This window comes from Triturus cristatus, chromosome 4_1, assembly GCF_964204655.1.
Source record: "Triturus cristatus chromosome 4_1, aTriCri1.1, whole genome shotgun sequence".
In the NCBI taxonomy this organism is placed as follows: domain Eukaryota; kingdom Metazoa; phylum Chordata; class Amphibia; order Caudata; family Salamandridae; genus Triturus; species Triturus cristatus.
Genome location: NC_140585.1, coordinates 590,594,785 through 590,619,473, shown reverse-complemented (window position 1 = coordinate 590,619,473; position 24,689 = coordinate 590,594,785). Strand labels below are relative to the sequence as shown.

At 48.8% G+C, this 24,689-nt stretch overlaps 1 protein-coding gene across 1 annotated transcript in view; it reads right to left on the bottom strand.

Annotated features, from left to right (window-relative positions):
- The window catches only part of DCLRE1C (DNA cross-link repair 1C), a 483,826-nt gene that overhangs the window by 79,014 nt on the left and 380,123 nt on the right, over positions 1 to 24,689 (bottom strand). The window lies entirely within an intron of this gene.

Below are 24,689 nucleotides of genomic sequence, written 5' to 3'. Positions count from 1 at the left end.
CATGGAAGACTCTGGGTTCCATTTCGGGATGCCCAGGCCTGCCTGGTGAAGACATGAGGAGCTACAGGAATCCACCCGAAAAGAGTTGTGTATTGCTGTTTTCCTGGGAGCTGGGTGGGACACACACTATAGGAAAAAGGAAGAGACTCCCTTTATACTTCAAAGGACTACTCTTTGATTAAGTGATAGATCACAAAGAAGAGGGTCTGGACACATTTCAGAAGGGAGATGGGGCTGATCAGGGACTCATAAAGAGGAGGGCTGGGAGTCTGGGATTAACCTTTAAAAGAAGCAGAACCCCAACATGAAATGTCAGACTCAGACCCTAAATTATATTTTGGTATCTGGAACTGGACAATAAGAAAGGGAGGTTGAGACCCTAAAATCTGTCATCAGTCAAGTAGCCAGGGCAGGTTATATGAGAAGGGGAAGCTCTGTAATACTTCTGCGTTTGACCAGAACTGAGGGCAAAGGCCTGCTAGTTTCCCTGCTGGGTGAGGGGACATCACCCAAGACACCAAGGTCACCTCCCCTGGAGCTTGAAGCACCAGTGCCTACCTACCAGCTTATCAAGACCAGTGTGCCCTAGTGAAGAAGAGAAGAGCATTGAAGGGAGCGAGATCCAGTGGGGAGCCTTGCAAGAGGTTTCCCTGAGCGAGGTGTGAGACTGTGCACCGATCGGGTCGTTGCCCGTGTGCCAAGTTGTCTCTGTGACCCCTGTATGCCAGGAGAGGACTGCTGGAAACTGAGCCGGAAGTGACGCACTGTGCGGGCCTGGGTAAACCTGTACCGCCGCGCTGCGGTGACCCCGTATGCTAAAGGGGACCACCAGTAAAGTTAACCACTGCTGAATCACAGGGACCCTTGACCTCAGCATGGGTGTTTGCACCAAGAAAGCCAGTGCCAGTGTTTTACAAGTATGACAGCAACCCCATATGCCAGGAGGGGTGCTGTTATGAATGTGCCAAAGAATTCGGGCTGTAACCCGAAGGTTAAACTGAGGCTATTTTCCGCGGATTGGACTTGCACTATGAGGGAACTGCACCCGACAGACCTGAGGGATGCCCACAACGCCATGGACAACGTTGAACCCTCACTGGGCTACAGATGGGAGCAAAGAAAGGAATTACTGCCCCGCAACCACGCTGGGTGAAGTCAACTTACTGCTTGCTCGGGAGCTGGGAGGTGCTACAAAAACTAAGGGAGACTCCGGCAGTTCCACTCAGGAGAGAGAGTCTGCGCTGCTGGGTGCTGCCGCATGGGCCAGGAGCAGCCCGATTTCTCTGAACTGAGAAGAACTCACAGATGCTCTCTTCCAGAGCACCCACTGCTGCGCCAAACTACTCCATGCTGCGAGAGTGGGTAAGACGTGAACTGGGCCAGTTGGAATGAGGGGTCTCGCTGTTACCAGTGCTAAAGCACATAGACAGTTTTGACTAAGATCATGAGGAATCAAAGGGGAACTCTTGAGTATGGCCTAACCTGGATTACGCGCAGGAGCGTGGGACAGGGATTGGTCTGACTTCTAGAGCCCCAAACTCAAGGGGGATTGTGTTGTTGCTTCTGAATGTCATATCTTTGCATGTGAAGAATTATAAATAAAATACTTTTATTGTTTATACAAAAACAAGTATTTGACTGGACATTGATTTATTGCTCATGCTGTGTGATCTGAGCTTTGAGGTCATGTTCACTGACCAGTATCTACACTGCCCCCCGAGTGAGCATTGACTGCTCGGCCACAGGTACCACTGAGATTCAAGTGCAGAAGGGGTACTTGGCCCAGTTTCTCAGGATCTATAGTAGGTTGGCCCCCTGGACATCTTGTGTAAAAGGCCTTAACCACCACGGTTGGTCCCAGTGACCCCTGTGTGCCCCCCTGTGTGCCCTGTGGCCCTCTGAAACAGATTCTGACAACGCTGTATAACTGTTTGCAAGGTATAGAAGACTGCATGGATTTGTGCTTGCTGCATGCAATATTTGTGGTATTATCAGGGAAATCAACAGTAAAAACCATCCCACCAGACCATAAAACAGACAAACATGTCAAACCACCCCATTTGGCACCGTCTGGTTGCTCTATTGGCCTGTCTGACCCTGACAATAAGCTATGGTCTTAACAGGAGCCTCGCTGGATATTTTTCATGGGGTCAGTTCAATGGAATGGTTCTGTCAAGTCTGAGACTTAGTTAAGCATGCATTCATTTTAATTTTTGTGATTAGATCTCGGAAATACTTTTTTGCTCTTTTCTCTGAATACAATGCTGTTGATGTACTTTTTTACAAGTGTGCAAAAGGACCTCTAGTGAACATCATTTTTAAAAATATGACAGCATGGCTACTTTGGACATGTGGAAAGTGGCCAAACACAAGAAAGTGTGCAGAGACAGTTTATATTTGAGATTGATGCTGTTTCTTGGCAATGTTATGCCTCTGAATGGGTGTTAAGTATGCACTATTCCAGAACATTGGCGGCAAGAACCCCGTCTTTGACAGATGACGTGACTCTTGACACTCGGATTCTGAACACTTGGATTGAAGACTCATGTAAGGAGCTAGCGCCAGAAATCAAGTGAGCCCCACATAGAGTCAATCCTTCTTGTCATTGGTATACAGACACCCTTAGAGAAGGCAAGAAACAGACTAAGGCCCTAGAAAGACAATGGAGGAAATATTATAATCCTATCCCCAAAGTCCATATTAAGGCTGCTTTAAAAGGGTATTTTTTAGCAAAGAAAGCCTATCTGGGAGACAGAATTGAACTTGCTGGGACCAAATCACGAGAAAGTTTTAAAATTGTACAAAGATTTATGTCACCGGAAGCAGGCTCCAGATGTCAGGAAACATCAGCTGAATGGTGTAAGCACCTGGCACAATTCTTCCATGATAAGATTAAGAACATCAAAGATAGCCTTTTTTCTAGCAGATGGCCGAAGGGTGTCTGTCTAGATAGTTTCTATGCAAGTTATCTCCTGAATTCCACAGGGTCTCTTTCCAAATTCGATCCTATCTTTCTGGAAGATTCTTTGATAACTATTCAAAATAACTATTCAAAGCCTCAAGTCAGGTTCTCCGATGAATTGATGAAGGCCCCACATTTTCATCGCAAGTGAACACAGTAGTAGAATCCTGCTTTGTTTTACTACATATCCTAAGAAAGTGTCTTTCTCAGCCGGGAAACAGGTGATACAGGCATTGGGGTCATCCAGGATGGGTTATGGCAATGCTTTGTATCTGTGCCTGCCTGACTACCTTATTAACAAACTGCAGGTGGTCCAAAATACGGCAGAACGTGCTCTCCTCGGTTTGCCTCTGAGAGCACACCTGTCGCCACATCTCAAGATACTACATTGGCTCCCTATAAAAAAAAAGAGAATCTTATTTAAGACTCTCTTCCTGGTTCATAAAGCCCTTTTTCGGACAGGCACAAACTATCTCAGGGCACGTATCAATTTTTACACTCCCTCCAGATGCCTGCGGTCAGCTAAAGCCTTTTTAGCCAAAACGCCTAAGATTAGGTGCATTAGGACTGGCGGTTGATACATTTCCTTTTTAGGTCCATCAGCCTGGCACAAACTTCCCTCTGAGATTCGTAGCATTACAGATATGTCTCAACTCAGAAAAAGATTGAGCACTTAGTTGTTTAACCAAGCCTTAATTGATTAGGCCGTCCAGGTTTGGGCAGAGGAGCAGAGCGCCAGGACACTCCATGGGGTAACAGTGTGCTTTACAAATGTCCGTTCACTCATTCATGCCCAGGTCTTGTGTACAGAAGAGAGTGAGATACGTGCTCTTTTTCTTTCTGTAGTTAGGGGGTACATATTTGCCCTGGTACTTCAAGCACAAGTGAAATCTGGGTGTGATAACTCTGGTTGAGTGTTCAAAGGGGTATAAGGAGAAGTTACTTAACTGTAATCCTAGTTTTCTTCCAGGGGTATACTCATCAGTCATAAGCACTGAATAGCCCTGCTTATGTACATGGAACCCAGAGCACATATCAAATATATTATATATACGTATGTTTAAACATTTAAAAATGCAAAGTACTCTAAAACATACATATATATGTATGTATTAAGCCATATATATATATATATGATCAAGGGCACAGGGTGCTCGAAACGCGTCGCAGAGGGAGTCAATAAATTACATCTACTGCCTTACCTGTTTGGGTCCGTCCTTCTCTGTTCGCCGTGAAAAGGAAGTACGAGGAGTTTTGGAGCATATATATATATATATATATATATATATATATATATATATATATATATATATATATATATATATATATATATATATATATATATATATACATATATACACGCAGCCTATCCAAAATTAGGCTACAAATGCTAAAATTGCATTGAATTTTTCATTTAAAATAACCATATACATTTAGCATTTCTGTATCATAGAACATGCACACCTTAAACTTCAGAATATAGCTTTTATTTGAAAGGAAAAAGGAAAGGGACAAGAAGGCATTGTAAGCATATAGGCTGCAGAGAAAAAGCACTACAGAGTAAACGGGCACTGTGCCTTTAAGACCTCCCTAATCCCATCATGCCCCATAGGTGATAGTTAGGTCAGGTCATTTTTAACAGCACAAAATAGAATTTAAAGATAATAAGCCAATCATAGCTGCTACATCACATATTCGTCCAGGGGGGGAAGGAGGGTTGCTTATGACTTTGATGAGTATACCCCTGGAAGAGAACTAGGATTACAGGTAAGTAACTTATCCTTCTCTTCTAGGGGATACTCATCAATAGTCATAAGCACTGAATAGAATAGCAAGCCCATATCTTACATCTACGGATGAATACCAAAGCAGTTACTAATAGCAACAGGCGTATTACCCAAAGAGATTCCTTAACAATGCCTGCCCCATATGGGCATCTGCCTGAGTGTCTGAATCCAAGCAATAATGGCGAGTGACGGTGTTCTCCGATCGCCATATGGCAGCCTTGCAGATCTCAGCAATGGGTACATTCCTAAGAAAGGCAGCAGTGGCGGCCTTACACGTTGTAGAATGTGCCCTCGGCCTACCAGGAAGGTGCTTGTTGGCTAACTGGTAAGCAAGGGATATGCAAGAAACTATCCATCTCAAGATAGTTTGTTTGGAAGAAGGTAAACCAGTGTGCAGGGGGCCATAATTTACAAACAAACAGTCGGACTGCCTTATTTTTTTGGTCTTGTCAAAGTAAAACTTGAGAACCCTTGTAAGATCTAGGGAATGTAAAGCCCTTTCTGTAGGTGTGGAAGGGTTTGGAAAAAATGTAGGTAGAATAATGGTCTGATTGGTGTGGAAATCAGAAACTATCTTTGGTTAAATAAAAATAAAAAAGTAGGATGAATTCTCATAACTACCTTGTTTGAGTGAAAAATTAAATAAGGTTCTTTCGCACAAAGACCCTGGATTTCACAGACGTGCAGAGGTTACCGTCACAAAAAAGCGGTCTTCCAAGTAAGGTGTTGTAGGGATGCTTTGTGTATGGGCTTAAAGGGAGGACCCATCAATTTGGAGAGAACCACATTAATCTCCCAGGAAGGAGAGGGTGACCTTACAGGAGGGTAGACCTTCTTTAAACCTATGAAGAAGTCCCTAACTAGAGGCATTTGGGAAAAAGAAACACGGTGCCTTTCGGTAGGCTGTAATGGACCCCAGGTTCCCTTTTATAGATGCAAACTGAAGACCAGATTTGACTAAATGTAACAGATAAGGCAGGATCAACTGTTCTTGACCTAGAATAGGGTTATGACCATTGCAGATGCACCATAAGTTGAAACACTTCCACTTGAAAGCGTAAGACTTCCTTGTAGAAGGCCTCCTAGATTCTCTTAAAATATCCAGACAGTCTTGAAAAAAGACCTCAGTGTCCATATTGCAGGAATTCAGGAGCCATGCCGTCAAGCTCAGAGAGCGAAGGTTGGGGTGGAAGACCTTCCCTTGGAGCTTGGAGAGGATATCAAGTCTGCATGGCAACCTCCTGCGTGGTATTTCGGATAGGTGAAGAAGGTCCAGATACCACCAATGGCGAGGCCACTCTGGTGTGATGAGCATCATCTTGTTCTTGGCTCTGTAGAACTTGATGATGACCATGGGGATGAGAGGTAATGGAAGAAATGCATTCAGTAATGTCTCTGACTAGCTGATCAAAAGAGCATTCCCTCTGGATCCTGGTTGAGGAAATCTGGATGTGAAGAAGCAGCATTTTGCGTTTGCTCCCATCTACAAAGAGGTCCATTTCTGGCATTCCACATTGTTGGAAAATGTCCTGAGAGACTTTGCCGTTTAACACCCGGTCATGAGTTACGACGAAGTTGCGATGGAGGGAGTCTGCGTGCACGTTGAGTGTGCCTCAAAGCTGAATTGCAGAAATGGTCAGATCCCTGGTGAGTACCCATGTCCATACGGCTTGTTCCTCCAGAGATGAGGGCCGTGACCTGGTTCCTCCCTGCTTGTTCAGATAATGCATTGTGGTGGTATTGTCTGTTTGTACCAGCAGGGAGCATGTCTGAATGGATGGGTAAAGAGACTTGAGCGCAAGATGGACTGCCCGCAGCTCCAACATGTAGATATGGTACAACTTTTCTGGTTTTGGCCACAGTCCTTGAACTTACAGCTGGCCCATGTGGGCTCCCAAGCCCTGAAGGGAAGTATCCGTAATGAGTGTTTGCGTGGGAGGTCCTGATGAGAAGGTACCCCTGTTAAATGGTAGCGGCAATTTCAGTCGATAACCCTTCAAGTATTGCCCGGCGGTAATCGCCTCTCATACCACTCGATAATTTATCAATGAAAGAGGCAGGCGCCGGAGACTGGAAGGCAGGAAACAAAGTTTTATTCCGTCGGAGCAGAACACATCAGATCAGACAGCAAGGTATCGTCACGAGGTGCTCTAACTGCATCTCTGAGGCCTGGCCTCTTATACACAGGTTTATTGCTTTATTACACATGGTACATTCTTATTGAGACTTTGATGTACGGAAAGGCATCCTTGGAACCCCCACTTCAAGCTCGTTCCCACACATATCTACAGTAGAAGTCCCCACCCCATCTACAGTAGGAGATGGCTATCACGCAGCTGGACATTCCGCCAATTCCCGGGGGTGTGTGCAACCGGCCGGGTCTCAGGGGGTAGGGGCTTTGATCCACTGTAATCCCTTTGATGTGGGGTGTTTCCCTTACAGTAGGGGCAATAAACTTCATCCGCAGGGCTAGGTGATGGCCTGGGATCGGTTTCGGACAATGGGGCGCAGAGGAAGGGGGTTATCAAAGAGAGGCATGACCATGTATGGGATGTCGGTCAGGCGTGGGATGTGGTTCCATGGCAGGGTCGCGCAGAATGAGAGGGTTTATGGCCCGTGTATGAGAGAGCGGGGGTGGCCGGCGCGCGGGGGATGCTCGCAGCGCCAGGGGAAAGCGCTGGCGATCGAGAATGAGCGGGGAGAGAGTGGGGTGCCTAAAAATGGCGGCCGTGCATTCGCTGTGCGTGGCGCTGGGGAGAGGCAAGATGGCGCAGATAATGTTCAGTTACAAGCTAAATTTCCACAGTCCTCCCTTTTAACATATCTCGCCAGCTTGTCTAGTTCGGATCTATCCCCATAATACTTCGAACTTCCACCTCATACAGAGCTTTCATTCGCTCTGTTTCAAAGTCCAAAGTCTTAGGGCAGATGCAGTTCATAAAAAGCGAACATAAAGGTGGCAGACACTGAATCCCCAAGCAACATCCACATGGTATCACAATCGGTATTAGGATAAATGAAAACAGCCTCCATCCCCAACTTTTAATAGTGTCCCAAAACCAACTCCCCAGTGACCATTCTTCTTGCTCTTGATGGACCTCTGCGGACAGTCTGTGGAGGTGTTCAATTGCTTTGTAGACTGAGGGTGAGTTATCCGGTACGTAGGTACAACAGCTGGACCCAATGATGCGGCATGCTCCTCCACGATCAGCCAGAACCACATCTAGAACGAGGCGGTTCTGAAGGGCCACTAACCGGACGGCCTGGAGCTCGGCGGTGTTGTTGGCGAGGGCGCCAGCCGTAATGTTCATCGCCGTTTCGACTGCCTGGGTTAAGTGGCGGATGGCACGGCTGTTTGCCATTGGACCCCCAGAGTGGAACAAGGCCTTTTACAGCGTCCATGAACTGTGCTCCGGCGGAGTCGGCTTGCACAATGTCTTTGGCCCGTTTCTGTCGGTGATGGTTTGCTGGAGCCACATATGTCGGAGGAAGGACAAAGGCGATGTAGCAGGTGCCTCCCCAACCTTTCGGAAGCCAGGTGTAGGCCTTAGTACCACAGACGAAGTACATATTCGGGGAGGCAACAAAGGAGGGTGGGTCAACTGAGTCCAATGTTCGGGTGATGAGGCAGGAGCTGTGGCCCACCAGCTGCGCCCCCAGGCCTTCGAGGCACACAAATCCAGTGATGTTGATGACGGACAGGGCCACTGTTAGGGTGGCGGCCGTCCGTTTCCGGAGGTAAGAGAAGGTGTGTCTGGCTGGGTTGTTGAACACTTGCATTTCAACTCGTTCTTTGGCAGGGATGTCCATGTGAAAGGAAGTGTTCGATCTCAGAGGGCAGAAGTTCTTCCACTTTTGTTCAGCCAGAACCCATGGTAGAAGTGTGACATGGTTCTGCCGGAAGTGGCATTGTCCTTGTAGCTTTCTTGCAGGAGGATTAGCCAGGCGAGGCAGGAACCATGGACAGAAAAAGGTGAAGGGATGAAAGGGATAGAGTGTCCAGTGGCATGTGGTAGCAATCCACAGATCCAGCAATTAGTGGCATTGGCAGCAAGATTGTGTTGGTGGAGCAACTGCACAAAAGAGTTATTCCAGAACTCCTTACGCCTTTCTCGGAGTTGGGGTGAAAGTGAGATCAGATGGTGTTCTTTCGTGGTGGAAGGTTGAACGGTGGTCAGCAATGTCTTATGAGCGGGTGTGCTCTCCTCCATGATCCAGAAGGTGACCACGAGGAGAAGGCAAAAGAGAAGGGTAATGAAAAGTGCAATAGTCTTTAAGCTGTGCATTCGGTCAGTCTTTGGGTTTTTGTAGTGGATCTTCGGACGTCCGGTTGCTTCCATCATCTTCATGTCGGGCGCTTCCATCACCTTCAAGAGACTCGGTAGCGGGCAGAACCACAGACTTTGTTTAGTTTCTCTCCTGGTGGCCTTTGAGGTGACTAGGCCACCGCTCTGAGATTTCCACTTAGCCTGTGGTCTGCTTAGCCGAAGTTCTCTCCTTTCGTCGCAAGTTATACCCTTCCTTGGATGGCACGGTGGGATCAGGATATCTTACTAACTCGAGTGTCTCTGTATCTGGGCAGCGGCTCAGGGATGGTCGGTCTTTGTCCAGAAGTTCCTCTTGGGCGGTGATGTTGTCCGTGGTTGTCAGGGTCGGTGATACCTTCTTGCAGTGGTGTGCATGCAGCCAATTGCGTTTCCCCTCCACTCGAAGAGCTGTTCGGGTGGTGATCAGGACTTGCAGGGGGCCCGTCCACCGGGGCTCCAGACTCTTGGTGCGCTGGAAGTTACGCACTAAGACGAAGTCACCGGGTTGGATGTCGTGTCCGGGGCCCCTGGAAACATCGGGAATGGCGTGCAGCACCTGCTGATGGATGACAGACAACGTTTTAGTTAGGTTATACAAATAGTCAGACATGAGGACGTCCGGGACGTCGTGGATGGATGTTGGCTTTGGAGCAGCCCAAAGGTTCATGGGCCCCCGAAAACGACCTCGTAGGGGGTTAAGTGGTGTTTAGTGGGGGTGGAACGCATTGATAGCAATGCTAGCGGGAGAGCGTCTGGCCATCTCAGTCCTGTGGTGGCGACTATTTTTGCTATCTTAAGCTTCAATGTGGCGTTGTGTCGCTCAACCAAGCCTGCAGATTGGGGATGGAAGACCGCATGGAATTTCTGTTTTACACCCAACCCTTTTAAGATGAGTTGGATAACTTCGGCTACGAAGTGGGGGCCGTTGTCGCTCCACAAAATTCGACAAAGGCCGTATCGGGGGAAGAATTCCTTCAGTAGTACTTTTGCGGTAGTCATAGCGGTGTTGTCATGGGTTGGGTAGGCTTCCACCCACTTGCTGAAGGCACACACAACGACAAGTACATACTTCAAACCTTGGCACCTTTCTAACTGGACATAGTCCATTTGTAGGACTTCAAAGGGGTGACTGGGGACCCCAAACCCTCCCCGGGGTACAGCAGTTCCCTTCCCAGGGTTGTGTTGGAGGCATACTAGGCATTGTTGGACCAGACGTTTGGCTGAGTCTGGGATTTTGTCGTTGTGCCAGACTTTGGAGATGAGCTCGATCATGGGGGCAGACCCTATGTGTGCGGGGGAGTGTGCCATGGTCAGCATGGGGATCAAGTATGAATCTGGTAGCAACCATTTGTTCAAGTCTTTAGTTCGCCAGCAACCGTCATCGTCCTTCAATCCCACCCGGGCCCATTCAGTTAATTCGTGTGGTGTGCTGGCTAGTTGGATATCCCTAATTGTTTCCCTAGCATCCTTCCATTTCTCAGTTTGTGACCTGGTCACGTACATACGGGTCGTGGACCTATTCTCGGCTGTGGTTCGGGCAGTAATGTCAGCCAGTGCATTTCCCTGTCCTATAATGTCTGTCACCTTCTTGTGTGCCTGGCATTTGATCACAGCTAACCGTGTGGGGAGGAGGACTGCTTCGGTCAGGGCAGAGACTAGATCTCCATGCAGGATGGGTGTGCCATGAGAAGTCAAGAATCCCCTCTCTTTCCATAAGAGCCCAAAGTGGTGAACTACCCCGAAGGCGTACTGACTGTCTGTGTAAATGTTTGCGGTTGTCCCTGCTGCCAGGATGCAGGCTCGTGTGAGAGCAATTAGTTCCGCCGCCTGTGCGGATCGCTGTGTGATGCGGGCTGTCTCAACAACTGTTCGGGCTGTGGTGACTGCATAGGCAGCTGAGGTGGTGCCATCGGGGAGCTTGATGCATGAGCCATCCACCCACAGTTCTCCGTCAGGGTCCGGGAAGGCAGTATCCCGGAGGTCAACCCTACTCTTGGTTTGTTCGTCGGTGAGGGTCACGCAATCATGTATAGGGGACGCATTGGGGTCAGGGAGAGGCAGTAGAGTAGCTGGATTCAGAGTGGTGCATCGTTTGAATGTGATGTGGGGTGCAAGCAGAGTCAGTTCATAACCAGTCAATCGTGCGCTAGTCAGGTGTTGAGTCTTGGTTTGGTTCAGGAGGGTGTCAACCGCATGGGGTACCAATACTGTGAGGGGGTTTGAGAGCACGATCCCCTCGCTTTGCCGGATAGAGATAGCCGCGGCGGCTACTGCTCGAAGGCAGGCGGGCAAAGCTCTGGCTACAGGGTCAAGAGTGGCAGAGAAGTAGGCACAAGGGCGTTGCTTAGGGCCTATGGACTGGGTTAGGACAGACAACGCACATCCCTCCCTTTCGTGGGTGTAGAGGGAGAAAGGTTTAGTGTAGTCTGGGGTTCCTAGGACTGGGGCCGAGCAGAGGGCGTCTCGTAATTCTTTGAAGGAGGATTGACATTCGGGTGTCCAGGGGAGGGGGAAGGGGACATCTTTAGCCAGCAGGGAAAGCAGAGGTTTTACGATAAGACTGAAATTTGGCAACCACTGTCGACAAAAGGAGGTGAGGCCTACTAGGGACCGCACTTGCTTCTGAGTTTTGGGAACAGGGGTTTCTAGGATGGTTTGAATTCGGTCAGGGGTAAGTTTCCTCCCGTCTTTGGATAGTAGGTGGCCTAGATACGTTACTTGGGGCTGGCAGAATTGTAATTTCTTTCTGGAGACCTTGTGACCGTTCTCCGCAAGGAAGCGGAGGAGGTGAATGGTGGCTGTGACGGCAAGTGGAGTGGTGTCGGCCGCCAAAAGAATGTCATCGACGTACTGTATCAACACCACTCCATCGGGTAGTTGGACTGCATCTAGTTGCCTCTTGAGGGCTTGGCTATAAATACTGGGACTCTCAGTGTAGCCTTGGGGTGCCCTGCAGAATCTGTACGAACGGGCTTTTAAAGTGAAGCCGAACAGGTAGCGGCTGTCTGGGTGGATGGGGATGGAAAAGAATGTGTTCTTGAGATCAATAACAGTAAAGGTGGTGGCAGTGGATGGAATCAGGGTGAGGATGGTGGTGATGTCTGAGACCACGGGGTACTGGGGTATGACTACTTTGTTAACCTCTCGCAAATCAACAATGAAACGGTAGGCTTTCTCATCTCCCTCGCCTTGCTTCTTTACAATGGGTAGGATAGGGCTGTTGCAAACATTACTGACTACTTCTTCTACCACTCCTGCCTCGACTAGGGACTCGATGATTTCCACCAATGCCTTCTCGCCTTCGGGTGATATCCGATACTGTGGAAGCTTTGGGAGCACTGCGTCCGGTCGGACGGTTATGTGTACCGGGTCGATCACCATGCGCCCTACATCTGAGTCGGTTTTAGCCCATAGATGTGAAGGTAATGTGTCGAGTAGGGACATGTCAGCATCGGTTATAGAGAGCATACGCCGTGTGTGACAGGGTCTGGACAGATCTGGGTTATCGTGTAGGATGACTCGAACTCCGTCTGGGGAGCATCTGATGGTAGCTCGAAAATGTTTTAGCAAATCAAGTCCCATAATAGCATCGGGGGTGTTGGAGGAGAGCAGAAAGGTCGTGTCAGTGGTGTTATCTTCTAAGTCAAAGGAGATTGGTGCTGATAAGGGGTTAGTGGAGGGCTTTCCATCGAAGCCTATTGAGGTTACATGTGAGCCAGACAAGGGTGCCCTAGGAATCAGTCGTTTGGATAACGCACTACGTGTCGCCCGAGTGTCTACCAGGAATGGAGATTTTGTGCCCAAGACCTTAGCAGTGACGTAAGGACCTTGCTGGTCAACACGGAGTTCGACTGGATCCCTCCCTTGCCCCTGGCGGTCCTATGCGAAGTCATGGGTGCTTTCATAGTCAGACTGTTGACACTGGTTTTGTCGGGGGCGATCAAAGGTGTTTGGTCTGCCTGGCCTGTCGTTGATGGCGTAGTTCGTGTACCCTCGTCCCTGTCCTCTATTTCTGGGGTCATATGCTGTGTCTCTGGGGTCCCTATTTTTGTTCATTTCCAGAAGGACCGGGCACTGGGATTTCCAGTGTCCGAACCCTCTACAGAACGCACATTGATTCCCATCTAAGTCTCTCCGTCCGTTGTAGGGTGCAGGGGTATGGTCTCTAGGGGGTAGCTTTCTAGGGGCGGTTGGTTGGTAATTCCCTTTCGGGGGTTCTCTTCCTATGGTCACCCCTTGCAACTGTGCTATCATTACCCTCTCCTTTAGTTCCTTTTTCTTCCTTTCTGACGCCCTATCGTTCTCATTCTTTTGGTTTTCGTAGTATTGGGCCATCTGGAGGATAGCTGCGGGTTTGGAGGCTGCCCAACTACTCTCGCTGGTCTGCAGCTTCTGAGAAACTTCTTGTGATAGACCCTTCACATAATTCTGGACAAAGAGGTGATGTCCAATTGCAGTGGTCATGTCCTGGCCACTATAATCGGAAAACACAGTCTCGAACCGAGAGAAGTATTCAGACACATCCTCCTGGGGTTTCTGGCGACAAGCCGTCACTATTGACCAATCTACCTTTCTTTCTGGGATTAGAGTCTTCAACTTAAGTACAATCTTGTCTGGGAGCTCTAATATGGCTTTCGGGGGTTTCTGTCCCGGTTCTCGCTGTTTATCTATGGTATCGAGTTGTACCCAGGTATATCCGAACGGCTCAGCGTGGTCAACTTTCCGGATTTGTTTCCACACATCAGCCGGCAGACATAATCCGAAGAACAAGTCGATATCTGCTAAAGTCATTATTGTTGAGCCTAAGGCTGTACCTAGTTCGGTGTAGAAGGCAGTCGGGTTCTTTCTTAAGTCGGGTAGAGTTTTTCTAAAGGTCAAAATATCTTGTCGGTCCCATGGCTGGTAGACCCAATTATATACAACCCTCCCCTTCGCATCTTGGTGGTTGATGTCGTCATGTGTTCCCTGACCTCGTGGGGGGACCCAGTAGGGGGCGGCCTCTTTGATGGGCATCATGGTATCAGTCCTTCCTTCCTGGGGCTTAGCCGCTATGGGGGTTTCTGTTTTGGTTGTCTGCCTGTGTTCTTTAAGGTGTCAATAGACCTCGAGTGTGCGAGTGAAGAGGTTCGTCACATCGCCCTCTCCTTCTTCCCCAATGTCTACCTTCCTATATAGGGCCGCTAAGCCTTCGGGACCTTTATCGTGGTACCTATCCTCATATGCATTCAGGGCGTGATAACAAAGTCGTACGACAAAGTGTCGTCTGCGGCTGTCAGCATACGAGTTATACACGTCTGTTATATACTCCTCACTTTCCTTCCGCTCCACCAGTGTCCCTACTATCTTGTCAATTCCTGCTCGTTCATCCTTTGTTAATCGATTCATTCTGGTGGAATCTTTCTTTCTTATCTCAGGGTCATCCAACGTCGTTGCCGACGTTGTGTTCAGTACAAGAGGCTCGGCCGGCGCGGAGGCCGTGAGGACCGAGGCCCCTGTACTGCTTTCACTCGTGTTTGGGGGTTGTGGGTGTTGCACTACCGATTGGGAGGGTGCGTATGGAGGGGGCATGTAAATGATTGGGGGACCTAATAGTAATTCGTCATTCGTTCGTTGCTTAGAGGACAACTCAGGGTAGAGCATAGAGGGGGTCCTAACAGCGTACTGGCCTGAGGTTTCGGGCTCCTGTCTTAGTTTAGTTTCCCTTCTTTCCTTTATTTCTTCTTCTAGCTTTCTAGCGGCAAGGTGAGCTGCCTTTCGTAATTCCTTTTCTGCTTTTACTTCTTCCCTCTTTTTCCGTTGCGTTGCTTCTTTGCGCCACATGCCGATACTGTCAAGCATAGTAGGCGTCGTCTTATTGCTACGCAGAGCCATTTCTAGCACTTCTATCTTATGGTCGTCGAAGGATCCCATCAGTGGCCACTGACTCTCGGGGTCCTTCTTTGTATATTTATGCCATAGCTTGCTATAAGCTACGGCGACTAGTCCATATTTAGTGAACATGTCCTTATTAGGGGTGCCTTCCAGTGGAGCCGGATGGTCCACCTCTAATAAGCGGTCCGGGCAGAACCAACTATCAATCAGTGGGGAGAAGATAGGCATGACGGGTTTCAACGGGGACAAAAGTCAGCACTACCTATCTTTTCACTGCTTGCAAAGACTAGACAGAATATCTCTATTCCTCGTTATTTGTAAGCAGAGAATACCTCCAAAGAACCAATATCGAACAACTAGTGTTCGGACAATCAATCAATCAATCAATGGGGAGATAAAGATAGGCACGACGGGTTACAACGGGGACAAAAGTCTGCGTTACCTACCCTTCACTATTTGCAAAGACTAGACAGAATATTTCTATTCTACGTTATTTGCAAACAGAGAATATCTCAAAGAGCACTTTTCTTCAAAACAATCAATGTTCGGACAATCAATCAGTGGGGAGATAAAGATAGGCACGACGGGTTTCAACGGGGACAAAAGTCTGCGTTACCTACCCTTCACTATCTGCAAAGGGAGAGAGAGAGAGTATTTCTACTCCTCCCCGTTTGTAGACAGCGAATATCTCAAAGAGAACAATCAATGAGCACAATCAATGAGCAATACTAGTATTCCAAAACTTCAAACAATCAATCAATTATTTTGCAATTTGTCGTGTATCACGACCTTACCCGGACCGCGTGGACAGTTTCTCGTCTTCCGCCTCCAGCGCCCGATCGTCCTCTACTCTCCGTATTTGCCGCGGCACTCCTGATGGTTCCCAGTCAGGACCGTAGATCACTTGAGAGAGGTCTGCTCGGAACCAGTGAAGTTCGGATGATCGGCTGCCAGACGAGGGTCTATTGGGCAGGAGCTCTCCCGATCGTTGCAGTCGTTCACTCTGTCGTCAGGACCTCTCCCACTGGATCCACGTGTCTCTGATGGGCCCCACGCTTGGGACGCCAATTGTTAAATGGTAGCAGCAATTTCAGTCGATAACCCTTCAAGTATTGCCCGGCGGTAATCGCCTCTCATACCACTCGATAATTTATCAATGAAAGAGGCAGGCGCCGGAGACTGGAAGGCAGGAAACAAAGTTTTATTCCGTCGGAGCAGAACACATCAGATCAGACAGCAAGGTATCGTCACGAGGTGCTCTAACTGCATCTCTGAGGCCTGGCCTCTTATACACAGGTTTATTGCTTTATTACACATGGTACATTCTTATTGAGACTTTGATGTACGGAAAGGCATCCTTGGGAACCCCCACTTCAAGCTCGTTCCCACACATATCTACAGTAGAAGTCCCCACCCCATCTACAGTAGGAGATGGCTATCACGCAGCTGGACATTCCGCCAATTCCCGGGGGTGTGTGCAACCGGCCGGGTCTCAGGGGGTAGGGGCTTTGATCCACTGTAATCCCTTTGATGTGGGGTGTTTCCCTTACAGTAGGGGCAATAAACTTCATCCGCAGGGCTAGGTGATGGCCTGGGATCGGTTTCGGACAATGGGGCGCAGAGGAAGGGGGTTATCAAAGAGAGGCATGACCATGTATGGGATGTCGGTCAGGCGTGGGATGTGGTTCCATGGCAGGGTCGCGCAGAATGAGAGGGTTTATGGCCCGTGTATGAGAGAGCGGGGGTGGCCGGCGCGCGGGGGATGCTCGCAGCGCCAGGGGAAAGCGCTTGCGATCGAGAATGAGCGGGGAGAGAGGGGGGTGCCTAAAAATGGCGGCCGTGCATTCGCTGTGCGTGGCGCTGGGGAGAGGCAAGATGGCGCAGATAATGTTCAGTTACAAGCTAAATTTCCACACCCCAATTGAGAGATGAGGACGCTTCATCCACCAATGGAGAGTCTTTGGCCATCTGAGAGTCACTTTGTCCTACCAACGGCCCGAGAACTGCAGATACTGGTCTTCCAATGCCTGCTAGAGAGTCCGCACGTGAAGTCTGGCATTCGGAACAATGTAGATGCCCAATGCCATGGACCCTAGCAGAGAAGCCACCTTCCTGACCGATGGATAAGGAGTGTGGAGGAGAGTAAGGCACTTTTTGTTGATTGAGGATAACCTCTCCACCGAAGGAAACAGTCCTGCGTTTTTGGTACCCAAGATTGCTTCTAGGTAGTGAATCGCCTGATTTGATTTGAGGATGGATTTTTTTAAGCTGATTTGTAGTCCCAACTGTTGTAGCACTTGTACGCAAGGCTAAAGTTGTTCCTGCAGGAGAAGAGGTGAGGAACATTTGATCAGCCAGTCATCTTAGTACAGGTAGAAAAAAAGGTTCCTTCTCCGCAGGTAAGCCGCCACCACTGCCATGCACTTGAAGAATGCATGAGGTGCCGACTTGAGCCGAAGGGCAGTAACTTGTATTGGTAGTGCTTGGATGCGACTTTGAACCGCAAGAATTTCCAGTTTTTTCTGGCAATCGATATGTGGAAGTAGGTATCTTGCAGATTGTTGGGGCACAACAAGTCTCCCTGATGGAGTTGGGAGTAGATCTGGTGAAGGGCAAGCATCTTAAACTTCTCCTTGTGATGAACTTGTTTAAGAGTCTTAAGTCCAGAATGGGTCTGTACTCCCAATGTGGACCCTGTTTTTGTGCCAGGAAATAACAGAGTATATTCCTGGGCCTTGTTGAGAAGCGGAAACCTTTTCAATAGTTTTTTTTTTGTAGCAGAGTGGCAACTTATGCTTGCAGCAAGTCTTGTTGATGACCAGAGGTTCTCCAAGGTGAATCGGAGAAGGAGACTTGAACCTGATAGAGTAGCCATTCTTTACAATACTGAGCACCCATTTGTCTTTTGTTACTCTGCGCCACTCATCCAGGTGTGTGACACCATTTCCCCCCACCAGGGTGGGAAACAGAGGAGGAGGAAGCAGACGCTCATTGTTTTGCTTGTGTATTTAGCAGTGGAGGCTGATGGACGGGGGGCGCTGCCCTTCTTCGGGTTGACCGGCATAGATGGTAGTGTGACCTAGCCTGGTGTTGCTGCTGCGTTGTCCAGGGAGGGGCTTCAACACTCTGCTGGTAATGGCAATGATCGTAGTGGCAGAATTTGCGGCGCAAGTCCTTGCACTTCTCCAGACCAACTGCTTTGAGGGTATTTAGCTCAGACTTCATCTTCGCCATTTTATCACCCGCATGAGCACCGAACAATGAGTTGCCACAGAAAGGTAGGTTTAATATTCTGTGCTGGGCCTTTAAGTCTGGTAAGCTGTAGCCAGGAGGAACGCCTTGCACAGATTTCATGTGAGTGGCCATGGGCTGCTAGGTCCGACACATCAGCGGCTGCGCTGATCACTTGGTTTGCCACCAAGCCACCCTACTGGAGAATCTCCTGAAAATCTTGCCGATCTTCCTTTGGCAGTTTTTCAGTAAACCGGGACAGGGAGTCCCATAGTGCTCTGTCATACCTCCCTAACAGTGCTGAGGCACTGGTGACCTTCATGTAAGATGCAGAGGTGTTGCACACCTCCATATTCTTACTGTCCTTATCAGGGAGCACTGTAGATGAAGATGCCCCTGGATGCGCTTTCCTAGTTGCTGCTACTATAATATAATCAGGTGACGGATCGGCTGTAAGAAAGAGAGGGCCCTGGTCTGGTACATTATACTTTTTTGAAATGCATGAAGGTGCAGACCTTATTGATGCTGGTGTAAGGAATGTCAAAAGGGCTGGTTGCAACAGATCAGGAACCAGCGGAAGCATTGGCCTGGATGACGTCCTGTGAAATACTATTTTGAATATCACAGAAGCCGATGTGACTGGAGCAGGCATCTCGATATTTATTTTTGTCGCCCCTCTGATTAGGACCTCATCAAAAGTGATGATATCATCCACCGGTGAGATCCTTGCTGGAGGGGTAGCTGTTAGAGTTGGAGAATAATCTTGTACAGAGGAACAATAAGTTTCTGTGGACTGTGACGGAGATCAATGCCTGCATCTCCGAAATCTAGATAAATGAGAGCGACGAGATCTAGATGGTGTCCGCCTGAGAGGCGTTCTGGATCAAGTTCTCCTTGAGGAAGGTGATCATGTTCTTCTTGGATATCTTTGTGGTGACTTTGTGGTAGTCTTTGGAGGAGGAGGAGTACCAGCTGAGACACTAGAAGGGGAGTAGGTTTGCGAGAAGTCCGAACCTGGACTCTGCTGTGGTACTCTCCACTTTTTCACACTCTGTGATGCGAGGTTGATAGGTGTATCCTCTTTCTCTGGGGCTGGAGATCCATTCGGGGTAATCTGAATTATTCTGAGTTCAAGGGAGGAAGATCTGCTCCTCGACCGTCTAGAACCAGACGTTGATTTATGTATCTGCAACTCCGCCGTACAAGACTGTACATTCCTCGACGTCGAGGAAGGTCTCGATGTCGGTGAGGGTCTAGACATTGGTGAAGGTCGAGGCGTCGACAATCGCCTTGTGTCTTCCGCCAGCGAGCCAGAGGTCCACTGTGTCTTTGTCAGCGTTGGATGATGGGGCAATGGCGAGGTCTTCGATGTCAAGCTGTCTTTTTTCCGTTCTTCCCTTGTGTTCAGGCTTTTCAAGAGAGGAGGGCTCTTTGAAAGGGTTTTCAGACCCCCTCCCAAAGCCACTTGAAGGTCTCACCTTTCCTCCCTCTTGCAGAGCATGCAGTCTAATCTCTCTGCCTTGCAAAGTTCTTCTGGAAAACTGCTGACCGTAGTAACAAGTCTCTGGATCATGAGAAGATGGCAAACACACACTACAGAGTGTGGATAGGATTTTGCCTTCTTTTTTGCCACACGAAGGGCATTTGTTAAATAAGGATGGTATTTTCTGACAAAAAAAATATTTAAATTTTGTCAGGAAAATGGTTAAAACTGTTGAATGAAAGCAAATAATTCAGTCTCTAGACAAAATATTTTGATAGGGACACAGCCAAGCAGCAAAAACCTACCTGACCTACGCCACGCCATTTCTTCCACCGCCACCGCCAAGAGTCCGGGCCAGCCCTCGCCGCACCAGTGAGCATCACCTCCCGCGTCGCCGCCCCGGGACCACAACTCCCGGCAGTACCAGCGGCGGCGCGTGGCTCTGACGCGGCGCAAGCGCCAGGAGGGGATACAAAGCTCCCAGAGGTCGGCGGAGCAGTGGGACACAGCCAAGCAGCAAAAACCTACCTGACCTACGCCACGCCATTTCTTCCACCGCCACCGCCAAGAGTCCGGGCCAGCCCTCGCCGCACCAGTGAGCATCACCTCCCGCGTCGCCGCCCCGGGACCACAACTTCCGGCAGTAACAGCGGGGGCGCGTGGCTCTGGCGCGGCGCAAGCGCCAGGAGGGGATACAAAGCTCCCAGAGGTCGGCGGAGCGGGGGGACACAGCCAAGCAGCAAAAACCTACCTGACCTACGCCACGCCATTTCTTCCACCGCCACCGCCAAGAGTCCGGGCCAGCCCTCGCCGCACCAGTGAGCATCACCTCCCGCGTCGCCGCCCCGGGACCACAACTCCCGGCAGTACCAGCGGCGGCACGTGGCTCTGACGCGGCGCAAGCGCCAGGAGGGGATACAAAGCTCCCAGAGGTCGGCGGAGCGGGGGGACACAGCCAAGCAGCAAAAACCTACCTGACCTACGCCACGCCATTTCTTCCACCGCCACCGCCAAGAGTCCGGGCCAGCCCTCGCCGCACCAGTGAGCATCACCTCCCGCGTCGCCGCCCCGGGACCACAACTCCCGGCAGTACCAGCGGCGGCGCGTGGCTCTGACGCGGCGCAAGCGCCAGGAGGGGATACAAAGCTCCCAGAGGCCCGCTTTGCGGGACGCGCCGGGCTAAGCCCGGGCAAAGGGCGGGCCCTCTGTGGCCCTCCGAGGACCTACGAGACCGGACCGGACCCGTCCCCCTGGGCAAACTGTGATCCAAAAGAAACCAACGAATAGCAAGTTGCTACCACATTCTATTGTTACGAAATTGACCTGTCAAGTTGATAACATGTCTACGATTGTGCCGAGCCCGACAATAACGGTGGCTGATAGAGTGGGGACCCTATTGAATGGCACCCTGGATAATTATTTTACTAGAACATCATCCGGAGGCTTAACAGAACTCTCACTCGCAGAGCGCCGAGCGGAGCGTAGACGCTCTATAGAAAATATCAAGAATAGGGCACTGTCTGAGCCTAACCCTGCAGCCATTCCTAATACTGAGCAAGTCCCAGACCTTGCTGATGATACTCTATTCACAGATGGTGTACCTCTTTTGCTGAGAGACTGTGAAGTGCCTAGCACTTGTTCTACTGGAATAGACATCGTAAACTCACCACATGATCCTTTTTGCACTCCCAGTACATCAGGAGCTCTGATTGCTGTGACACCTACTCCCCCTAAGACAGCACGACAAAGGTATAAGAAACCTGTACAAACTACAAAGTATGGTCCACCACCTACCAAGAAGAGACGCAATAGGATGGAACCTTCCAAGCAGAAGCTGAGCTCTACCGACTTTGGGAAGAAGGCCATCCCCCCTAGTACTAACGTTATAACTGCTGCAGTCCTCACGGATGGGACTGGAATGGATAATGTTCCTATATCAGTGTTAACTTCTGCATATACAGAGGGGGAACATAGTACTAAACATAGTTTGGAGGATAATGGGTCTAATACAATATATACCAGTAATCTTTTGGATAGTATTGAGATGATTATGCGATCTTTTACTCTAGCAATAGTGGAAAGATTGAAAAATATGGAGAACCGTTTAGGGAAAATAGAAGCAGACCTGGGTAGGAACAGAAGTCCTACTCGACAAAAAGCTAATTTAGAGATTAAACAGGCCTCAGTTCCTTCCCCAGCGGTTAAATCCGCTATTAACTCTCGACCATCAACTACTGAAATTGGGGCAGTTTTAAATTTAATTTCAAATAATTCCATATTAGACGCCCCGTCCTCTAGCAGTCACCCTTCGAGTGGGACAGTTTTTGCCCCTAAACCCGCTCATAATAATCTCACTACTAACCTGACAAATGCTCCTGTAAGCATCGCAACAGTTAATACTAATTGTTATCCAATGATCTCTGATAATAAATCTACCAGAGATCTGGGTAATTGTTCGAAAGGATCAAAGAGGCATGAGGAGGGAGGCCTCAGGCAGACCCGGGGGGAACAGTTCAGGAGACCACTACCGGATCTTCCGCCAGAAGCCGTACCATATGTTGTGATTCTCACAGGGGTACCAGAGCTCCCAGCGAACAAGAGAGAGGGTTTTTCCCAACTAAAGAATAAAATAACACACTGGCTGACATACACAGGCCAATTGCCAGTAACATAGATGGCGAAATAATTCATGTACGCCGTCTTCAGTGGTTGGGTGGAAGACCTAAAGACTTTGGGGGGGGGACGTGGTTTTGGTCAATTTTAGAGATCATAATGCAGTACGCTACATCCTGAATTGGTCTCAGATAAATCTTGACAGTAGCATTATTCCACGCCCTCTGACCTACTTCTACCCTAGATCTGTAGTATTTCCTTCCCAACCTGCCTATGGCTACTCTTTCCCTACTACCAACTTCCCCATTATGATGAATAACAGGAATTCTGCCTATGTGCATCATGCAGCTCCAATGGCAGAAACATCTGGATGGAATATAGTACCTACTAGGCCAGGTATCACTGCACATAGGAGCACGGACTATCCAGTGCCATTCACTCCACTGGAGGTGTCCAACAGGTTTGACATCTTTAGCGGTCTGGATGCCTGTGATTGAAGTCTACAGTTACGAGGGGAGGAGATAGTGGGTGCACACTTTTTTAATGCAGGTGGTTTGGTTGAGTCCTTGGAAGGGAATGTACCTATTGTTTCAAATATATTTGACGGAGTTCCTGATCCGACTAGTGTCATTATAAAGGTGCCAAATAATTCTGACCACTGTACAAAAACAGACAACCAAGGTAGCCGTGTAAGTGATATAACAATCCATGGTCTAACCAATTATGAAGCTGTCCCCGGAGTTACAGGTCATTTTACATCTAGTAACTGTTCAGGGAAAGCCAATGAAACTGGATGTCTGGTGGAGGTCAGTGGATCAGAGATAGAGGGAGTGTTGGCGAGTAGCAGCATAGGAGATACTACAAATGTTCACAATCCTTCAAGTAGTAATGTGGAGAGCCAGTTTTTGGTTTCGTGGAATGTGGCAGGTCTTAAAAATAAGTTGGCCTCTAGGGATTGGGCTACCTTTATTGATAATTATATGATTGTCAGTATGCAAGAAACATGGGCATTAGAACCCCAACATAGATCAGGGTATCTTCATTTTGCAATAGCTGCAACCAAAACAAATAAAGGGAGACCTAAGGGGGGACTGACCACTTGGGTAAAACAGGATGATGGATTTACAACTACACGATTAGAAATTAATTCAAGGGATATTCTGGGGGTCAAGTTAAAATCTCCCTCATTTGGTGAACTCATCATCTTTAATGTGTATGCCAGGGGAAAGCCGGGAGGGAAATCATCAGAAGTCGTGGTGGCACTGGGACACTATGTTAGTATTTGGAGGGGAGGTGCTAACATATTAATTTGCGGAGATTTCAACTGCTCCTATGAGCCCCTGGACCATATGGATCTAGAGCTCACGGAGGCAGAGGATATCTGTTGGCAAATCCCCCCCCTTAGTGCACCCCCTATTAAACGGTGGACCCAGGCAGCCCTACAACTTAAGACCTTCAGTTTAGAACACGGGTTGAGAGCAGTGAACGGTAGGACACGAGGGGATGAGCAGGGTAATCCAACTTTCAATAACGGACAGAGCACTAGCAGAATTGACTACATTCTGGTCAATCTTGAATTTTGGACATCAATACGTGATATGACTGTAATTCATCGTATCGAAAGTGACCATAACCCTCTCAGTCTTGAGCTACAGCTCCACAAAGGGTCGGGGTTAATACCAGATGATATAAGAGATGATATCGTCATGACAAACGATACTCGGCGGGTTAGATGGGCCGAGTGTCTGGGTAAACCCGAAACCATTAGTGAAATGAATGACATGGTAAAAGAAGCAATCATTGAAATGCAGGGGCAGCTGGACTTCTGTCGTACTTTGGTATTTGGGACCACGTAGAAGACAGGGCCCTACCCCTGTTTATTCATGTATTAGCAAACCGTGATTGGTCAATGCGGTATGTACAAGCGCTTTGCATAACGTCCCATTGCCAAATGCACTATGTATACGTTATTATACATTGACTCCGTGGGTTCCATCTTGGAGCGGTGGCCATCTTGTCATTGCCCTCACATAGACAAACACATTATAAGCAAGTACGGGCCTTTAGAATACATGTACTTTCTGCTTGACTTCTCCATGAACTGGGCAGCTGGTCTCCGCTGCCCCAGGTCAGTCCGGTCTCACGAGCTCCCCTTCCTCCGGCCACCTGTGATTAGCATCAGGGCTTGACACACCATAAAGTCCTTTCATCGCACACAAGCCTCCGGCTAATCACTTTCGCACCTGCTTGTTCCTGCTTTATGGCCTGTTTCTCAAAACAGGAGATGCTCATGTTTATTGGGGTCAGATGTGGGATCTGAGCCTTGCTGGGTAAATAATTGCGGGCTGGCTGAACTGAAATGTGAGATTGCAATCATGACTCTGCTTGTTCTTTGAAGTAAAATATGTGAATGACCAACTGCAAGAGAAGGGCGG